The sequence below is a fragment of the Prinia subflava genome, chromosome Z, assembly GCF_021018805.1.
Source record: "Prinia subflava isolate CZ2003 ecotype Zambia chromosome Z, Cam_Psub_1.2, whole genome shotgun sequence".
Classification (NCBI taxonomy): Eukaryota; Metazoa; Chordata; class Aves; order Passeriformes; family Cisticolidae; genus Prinia; species Prinia subflava.
The window spans coordinates 65,600,389-65,608,841 of record NC_086283.1 but is presented as its reverse complement, the minus strand read 5'-3'; the positions used below and the strand labels follow the sequence as shown (position 1 = coordinate 65,608,841).

Below are 8,453 nucleotides of genomic sequence, written 5' to 3'. Positions count from 1 at the left end.
TCCAGCAAATCAATTAAGTCAGACTATTTCACAGTAAAAACTTATGAGGGGCACGTGGTGAGGAAGAAGAAGTAATTTGAACCTGGCTTTGTATGATAAAATAATTCTTCTAATCTGGAAAACTACATATTCCAAGGATGAGTGCTGGGTGGACCTGCAAATTGACTGTTCCTATGACTGGGGGTCCCGACATCTGCAAGAGGTTCGGAAGTTTCACAGGACAAGAACTGGCTGCTCCAGAAACACCTTCACAGCACCGCCCCGCAGCCCGAACCCCACCGCCCCGTCCCAAGGCCGGCCAAGGCGCCTTGGGGCGGCTGAGCGGCCGCAAGCCGGGCACGCGTGGGCCCCGGGGCCGGGCGGGGCGGGCACACCTGGGCCCCGCCCGGCGGAGCCGCGCAGGCGGAGCGGGGGCGGAGGGAGCCCGGCCCGGCCCGGCCCGTCCCCTCCCCGTCCCGTGCCTTGCCGCCCCGCTCCGCTTCACTCCGTTCTGCTCTGTCCCTCCCCGTCCCACCCCTCATTCCTGCCTCCTTCCCTCCTTCCCTCCTTCTCTCCCCTCCTCCCTCCCTCCCTCCCTCCCTCTGTGCGCGCCGGCGGCGGCGGCGCCGCGCTCCCTCCAGCCGTGCCCGCGCAGCCCCCGCAGGTAAGCGCAGCGCGGCGGGCCCGGGGGCGGAGCGGGGAGGGGGCTCCCACCATCCTCGCCCGCGGAAAGGTGCCCGCTCCCCGTTCCCCGAGGGCTCCGCGGGCACGGCGCCCTTCTCCCTCCTCTCTTTGGCTTTTTCTCTCGTGTTTCCGAACCTGGTCCAAGTCCCGCCGCGCGCAGTGCTGTGCGGGGCGGCGCGCCTTGCGGGGGCCTTCTCCGGCCAGGGGCTCCTTCGGAATGGGCTCGAGTGGGTTCGAGGCGTCGGGTCAGGCTGCTATTCCTGCTGAACTTACGTCTCCGGGGCTGGCCTGGAATAAGTGATGGGCACTTGTTTGATTAAGGAACAAGGACAGGACTTAGGGTCTGAACTCTTTTTTTTTTTTTTTTTTTTTTTTTTTTTTTTTTTTTTTTTTTTTTTTTTTTTTTTTTTTCCCCTCACCTCTTTCCTCCCGAAATCTCTTTGGATTTATTTATACCAAATTAAGGTAGTGGAAAAAGTCCTAGATTAAAAAAAAAAAAAAAAATGGTTGCCACCTCTGTCTCCCGACTTCCTCGGTCCTTCGGACGAAGAGCCTGCTCAAGTGGGATGGGAGTGGTGTCGGTGTTACCATGGTGTTAGCAAAGGTAAAGGACAGGGAGAAGATGAATGAGAAGCATGAGGGTGTGATTTATTAAAGAAAGACCGGGAGCGGGGGGAACAGGAGGGAAACTAGAGGACAAAAGCCGTTAGCAAACTGAAGTGAGAAGACGAGGTGGAACCAGAGGGACCAAGTTTCTTCCTCTCACTTCTTTTCCTATGTTCTTTTTAAATAACTCCTCAGTAGGAACCATACCAAAAAACTGCTTCCTATGGAAATATGTGAAAAGTTTTCATTATCACAAAAATGTTGGAATGTCAATTTTCTTGGGGATATATCTGTGAAACAAGCTCACACCTTCATGATTTCATGTCTGTGAGTGTTAAAAGCTGCCTAAATCCCCTCTTTCTTCTTTTTTTTTCCGCATCCTTCTTTGCTCCAGGTTTGAGTTGGTTTTCTGTGCTTTTTATTTATTTATTTATTTTTAATTGTAGTTGTTTGCTTGTTTGTTTGGGTTTTGTTATATTGGGGTGGTTTTTTTGAAGTTTCAAGGCAAAATAACTTGAGGGAGATCCTGTAGGCAACTTGTGTTCTCAAAATGTGGGGAAATTGGGGTAGCTGCAAATCTTTTTACTGCTAAGAACTGCTGCAACTCTTTATCTTTTCAAAGAAAGTTTTTGCATGCTAGCTCAGGTTTGGTGTGTTTTACCGTTTGGTCTAAAATGAATCACTCTCAGGTCAGGGAGTCATGTTTCAATTTGGCGGCCAGGGCTGTGTGTTACTCTTGTGCGATGGGCCATACTGCAGTACTAAAATAATATTTCTGGCAATTCCAGCAGTCGACTGAAGCAATACTCTGTGTGCACAGGCGTAAGTGAAGCTCTGCCCTGCAGCTTGCTATTACTGGCTATAGGCGTGCCACATGTTTTTCCTTAACTGATATGTGCTCGGACTTACAAAGCAACTTGATAGGTCTGTGTTTTACTGTTGTCTTTATTAAATATTAACCACACCAAATTAAACGCTGTTTTGCTCCAGAATAAATTGACACTGCCTCATCCTGTGCAGTTGTACATGAGCGGTAGTTGTTTTCCTTTTTGTATGGCAAATAACCAAGGAAATGTTACTCAGGGGTACTGAGAAGCACTGCTGTATGACCAGTGTGGTGTTGTCTTTAACACTTCCTATTACAGATTGCAGTAGTTAGACCATTGGCGGCTGTAAACCTTGTTCTGAGAACTTTGCAGTAGCAGTGCTGGTTGAAGAGAGGAAAACATTGGCTGGTGTCTGCTTTCTCTTCCTCCGCTCTTCAAAACAAATATTGAGGGTCAAAAGGTTAAATGGCTTTTGAGACGAAACACATGGAAAATGCAAAATTAAAGTAACGCTACACTGCGTACCCAGCTTTAATATGTGAATTCCACGTGTGAGTAACAGAGCATCTTATCACTGTGAGCAAAAATACTTTATGGTCATGTGGTTTTCATCAGTAGCTCTGGAAGATTGTGACTAAAATATAATCCCTTCTCTGCTTAAAAATTAGAAAAAAGATTTGTCTTTAACTTGGTCTTATTGTGTCACTCAGTTGAACTCTTTGGGGAATCCAGGAGAGGTTGTTGAAGAAAGTGTTTTGCTCCGCTTTGTACTTACATGGGATTCACTTTGGTATCACTGTGATGAACCCTTAATAACACCTTAATGGATAGTTAGCTGTTTCTCAATGGCCTCTCCATATTGAGCTTGCTTTGTCTCATATTCAGAGGTTTAAATCAAAAGGCAAGTAATTCTTCTGAGCAGTTTATTCCTTTGGGAGACCACCACCATCTTTGCTTTGAGTACCCAGCAATCTGATCTCTCTCAGAGGTGAGCTGCCTTCTCTAGATGTCAGAAGAGCTGGCTTTGAGCACCTCTAGGTGGTGACCTGCCAGCACTTACTGAGCACTGTTGCTGTGTATCTGGCTTTTTTAATCAAATCGATGCAGAGGAAAATTGTGTGCAGCCCTTTTGCTGTGAAGGCTGAGTGGGGAACTCTTCACAGGCCGTCACTTCTGGTCTTGGTGATGCTCAAGGATACAGGGAGGAATTTGAGAGTGGGAACAGGTACTGTGAGGCAGTTGTCGGTTTCATACTGTTTCCCTCACAAAATTAGAATTTGCTACATAAGTGCAATTTCCTTCCTTTCAGAAAGGAAAGTACATGTAATTTAAGAGATATTTAAAGTCAGCTTAAATTCATGGCTGTTACACATAATGCCAGGGGAAAGATGCATTTAACTGTTTTACTGAAAGATGGATAGAGCAATCAATATTTCAGCCCTCTGGCATCTTTTGTTAGTAGATTAGTTCTTTATATATTGTGCATTTCACTGCTTCATCTTTCACAATGGGCTGTATTATTTTTTCTATCAGTTCAGTAAGGTAGAAAGAAATCCAACTTTTGAGAAAATTAAGTGTGTCTTTTCATTTTCCATCTTCCCATGTCCTTTTCTTTAAGATTGCTTTCAGTTTAAATATGGTCCTCATTTGTTGCCTTAGGAGTTTTGATAATTTGAAGGAAGAATTATCCCTGCAGAGATGCTGGGATCGTGAAATCTGCTGGTGTGCAGAAATGTTTGATTGTGAGGTGCTTGAGGCAGTAATGGCTTCAACTGGCAGTGGTTGTTTTGCATCTGATGTGTTTTTGACTATTCTCTTCCAGGTGTCACAAGTTGATACTACAGAGATGTGGTGCTGCCCAGCAGCGCTGTATTAGGGCTGAACTTACACACTCCATGTTTTCCCCCATGTGTTTTTCTTCATAGCTAGAGCAAAAGCTTAAGGCCCATCCACGGGCCATAGATGCCAATGGCAAAATCTGTATTGGCTCTGAATGACTTTGGATTAGGTGTGAGGCTAACGTGTTGCTTTGACAGAAATACAAAATTATTCCCAGGGCAGAAGAAAGTTTTGTCAATGAAGTGAGAGCTACTTTTCTACTTACATGGCAGGGAACTTGAATTTTGGTTTTCTTCATTTATATTTCAAGCTCAGTTTCTTTAAAACATGTAGAAGCCTTGCCTGCGCGTTCTTGCACTTCCAGTGATGTACTGGTGCATATGACAGTGAATGTCTGAATGTCTGGTGCCTTGGTTTGGTTTTTGTTGATAGTAGAGGAGAATTCTGAGAAGTGCCTGTCTTTGTGTACCCAGACCTCTCCTTCTCTCCTCCATTGATGTTTCTTGACTGCCTGACACTCTTTCCATACTCCCAAGCTGATTAACAGCACACCTGGCTTGCAAAGTCTTGGTAATTGTTTGGCTGAAGGTTACGCTCTAGGATCAATTTTCATTTTTTCATGACCGGTGTCTCAACTGTTGAAAGTACTGTTTCTATTTGTGCAACACTGAGCACCAGAACAGAAAAGAGCCTGTGTACTGGAGCTGGTTTAGATAGTATCTTACACGGCAACTCCATGACCATGACATTTCTCTTACATATTCGTGACAAAGAACTTTGAGATGGTTAAGGCATTGTATTTCTCTGCAGAGGAACAACAGCCTTGCTTGGATTAGTGCAAAGTATCTAGAATGTCCTGATGGCACAGCCTGGAATAGTTTGTTGACCATGTTTTTTTCAGTCCTTTACCTATTTCCTACTGGATCTGTCTCTTTCCTGACCCAGGTACTGTAGGCAATTAGGTTAGTGCACACAAAGAGGAGATCACTGGTGCATTTACCCAAGAAGTAAAGAAGTAGTTCTTCTTAAAAAGAAAGTGAATCTTCCCCCTTTGCCCTGTGGCAGGCAAAAACAGCCACAGACTTGCAGGGCTGCTGTGGTTCTAGGAGTCTGGGTAAGGCATGCCTGCCCCTGCCAGCAGCACAGCCCAAGATGGGGAAGGAACCACATCCCTCCTCCTCAAGCCACTCCCAGGATAAATAGCTTGGAGAGGGCTCTGGCCTGGGGTGTGTGCAGAGTGTTTTGCTTTCCAAGTGCCTCGAGGATTTGTGCTGGTGGACTTTGTGATAGATAATGGCATGGCTGCTGGTCGTGCTGGGGAAACAGGAGCAAAGTGTTGTGCCTTGCTGTTTCCCACTCACACATTGCAGTGTGTTCTGCTGCTGTGTTGATGGTAGGCGGTGTGGATCAGTGGCACAAGAAACGCCTTCAGTTGCAAAAGTGGGCAGGCTGGATCTCTTTTAGAAGGAAGCGTATTTTGGGAGTACAGATACTGTATTGCTGAGAACCGTATGTAGATTTTTGTACCAACTGAATTATCTTTATTTTAGATTTCTTTAACTTGACAGGCATTGGAACTGCTGGTTTTTTGGTCTTCCATGTGATATACTCTAGAGAAAATTTGGATGTCCTCTCATTTTCTTTTTAAAAATACAAAGGTGATAAATATGAGAGCCCAGTTTTATCTTTCTGGGTTTACTTCTGACTGTGACTAAGAGGCAAACACCTCCTGAAGTGGATTTTTGAAACTGCTGAAAAAAAGTCTGTGGGTTTGATAGTCATATATGATAATCCTCAGTTCAGTGTAGGCCTCATGTCACCATATTACAGACCATTCTGGCTTTTCTGTAGGAATTTACATGCCACAGTGACCTTTGGAGTAGGATGGATTTCACAGGCACTTTATGCAGTACATCCATTTCTTTGCCAACTAGAAAATATATTGCATATTGCAGTGCTTGCAGGAGCAAGCCTGAAAGCATTGGATTGACATCAAAGGCGAGATCTTTCTGTACAGAATGCTGGAGATTGTAAGAGTGGTAAAAACCTGGCAAAGGCAATGCATACTGTTTTTCATTGCAAGCCCCTTTCCCTCTCTCCTCCCCATCTTTTTAGAGTATGTATGGCAAATATGAAAGAGTGCTGGTACATTACTTATGGGAGAAGTTTTTCTTAGAAGTTTTTTTTTGCCATTTGAGGATGATTGTTTTCACCCTGAGTGGAAAAGTATGCTTATAGTAGTATCCACTTTTTATTAAGAAGAAATTAGCTACAGCAAAAAAATGTCGGATGAGTATTGAATGTTTACAGCATAGAGAAATCTACATCTTCTTTCAGTAAGTGGGTGATTATTTAATAGAAGTGAGCTGAATGTGAAAGCTAGCAAAGAGTTACTGGAATCCAGGGAGTCAAGAGAGATGCTCTGCAGGTCCCACCTGTTTTTAAGTGGTTATACTTCAGGTGGGTGTTTGTAAGAAAGAAAAAAGATTGATAAACTCTCAAGCTTTCTTATCTACATAGATTTCAAGTGTGGCAAGTGTTGTTTTTTCTGTTGTGAAGGGGTATTGATAAAGGGTCTGTAGCCACTGGATTTCACTAAATGTTTAGTCTTTGATAGTGCCGTCTGGTTTTGACTTCTTGTGGTTGTCACATCTGCCAGACAATGTCATGAAGCCTTGAGCTGCTGCTGCTTGCTGAGAGCTAGGGAACTGGGGTGGCATTGCACAGCTGCGATGTGGGAAGGGCAGCATGCTTCCTGGAGCCAGGATGTGGGTGTCCACAGCCAGGGCGTTTGTGCAGAGGAAAGCTCAAGTTTGTTTGCTACTCAATTCTGAATCAGCTTTGCTGGCATCAAGTGAGGTGGAAGGGCTGAAGGAGGGCTGGAAGGTGCTGGAGATGCCACCAGTTCAACAGTCACCGTCCCTTCAGCTCACAGCACAGAGGGCCAGTAGTGTGAGCACTCCTACCCTCCTGCTGCTTTGGGTCAAGGAGAAGCAAATTGTTAGAGTGGCACCTGCTGCTGCTAGTTGGTGGCTGGTGGCAGGAGACCTTGGTGGAGGACTGCAGGTTAGTACCTCAAGCCAGTGGCAGTGTCTGGATAAGGTCACCTTGGCCCTGAACATTGCCTTGCACTGGGTGGTCATTACTGTGGTCAGATTTTTTTTGATTTGTGTGTATGCATTAGGTGCTCACTGACTCTCTTGGTGAGATCTTTTTTCTTGTGGTTACTGTGGTTTTTTTACAATCTCTTAGTGCAACAGTGGTGTCACTTCTTGGGTCCTAGAGTTCTCAAGGTTTCATGGTTGTGTTACTTGTAACCAAATATGAAGTAGCAAAGGGTGGCAGCATGTATGTGTGCCGGATGTTCTCTATCTTCACACTTCTGAGCTCTTTCATTGATACTCCAGTTCATAGAAGTAAATTGTGCACTTTTGTGCATAATTGAGTTGTGGTTTCAATGCCTATTGTGACAGGTGTGTTTTCAGTGATTGTCTGTAGAGACTGGATCAGTAGTTTTACAAGATATGTACAGTCCTCTTATGAGTTGCAGTGGGAAGGGCTTCATGTAGTAGTGAAGCCGTAATGTAGGATGTAAAGGGGAAATTTGGCTATCCTGCCTAAGGTTGTGCTTATAGGAGTAAACTTCATAGCACATTTCTGTAGCTGCATGCTAACTTTGAATATATAAAACTAATCATTGAAGTAAAAAAAGCATTTGGGAATTTGTAAGGGAATGTCAGAGAAGCATACACTCAGACTGATAATGATAAGCTTGTCAGTCCCAAAGGGGAGTAAAGCACAGTAAGGTCTGTATTAATACTGTGTTGTTTGTCACTGACCAGTGCACTTGGAAGGTGTCTTTGCAAATGGGTACACAGCCCTGCTAGGGTGTTGTGTGTTGTATTGGCAAATCATCTGTACAGGAGAACAACTTGAACATTCCCTACATCCATGTGAGAATGTCTCCAGGCATTTCTGTCCTGTCAGGATCAACCAGACAACTAGTAAGAGCCTGTTGTCCTACATGCCACAGTAACACTGGGATGTACTAGGAGTGGTGTTTGAGCATATGTTAACCATCCACGTAAGCATTAGATTTGGTGGAGGAGCAAAGCCTGGGCTTTCAGTGAAGAATTCATTGGGATTTCCAGCCATTTCTATCCATGCGTCTCCCTGTTTGTTGCTACATTCCCTCAGACACAAGTCCAGTGCATCAATAGGTCACTGCCCCTTCATTCCTCTTGTCAAGGAAATGGAATTCACCAATTGTTTTCCTGAGATACTGCAGTGGGACAAACAACTTCAGAGAAATGGATGTGTGGATAGGTACCCAGCATTCAAGGAGTATCATCTTGAATGTGACTTGTACTTGATAGATACCATTATAGATGTCTCAAGTTTATCGGTCTTTCTGTCTGTCCTTTTCCTTGCTGTCCCACCCAGAATGTGTCATACATGGAGAGCAATTCTGTGGAAACATGCCAGGTGTCTTTGAGCTGCTCTGGGCACGGTTTCTGC

General features: G+C 44.8%; 1 protein-coding gene across 2 annotated transcripts in view; it reads left to right on the top strand.

Annotated features, from left to right (window-relative positions):
- The first annotated feature begins 545 nt into the window (after positions 1-545).
- LPAR1 (lysophosphatidic acid receptor 1) overlaps positions 546-8,453 on the top strand; it is a 72,094-nt gene continuing 64,186 nt past the window's right edge. Inside the window, exon 1 of one of the 2 annotated variants that reach the window (XM_063422057.1) lies at positions 546-643. The gene's annotated coding sequence lies outside the window, so the exon portion shown is untranslated. Of the gene's footprint in view, positions 644-1,133; positions 1,268-8,453 lie in introns of those variants that run through there. The other variant, XM_063422058.1, reaches the window with a different exon arrangement.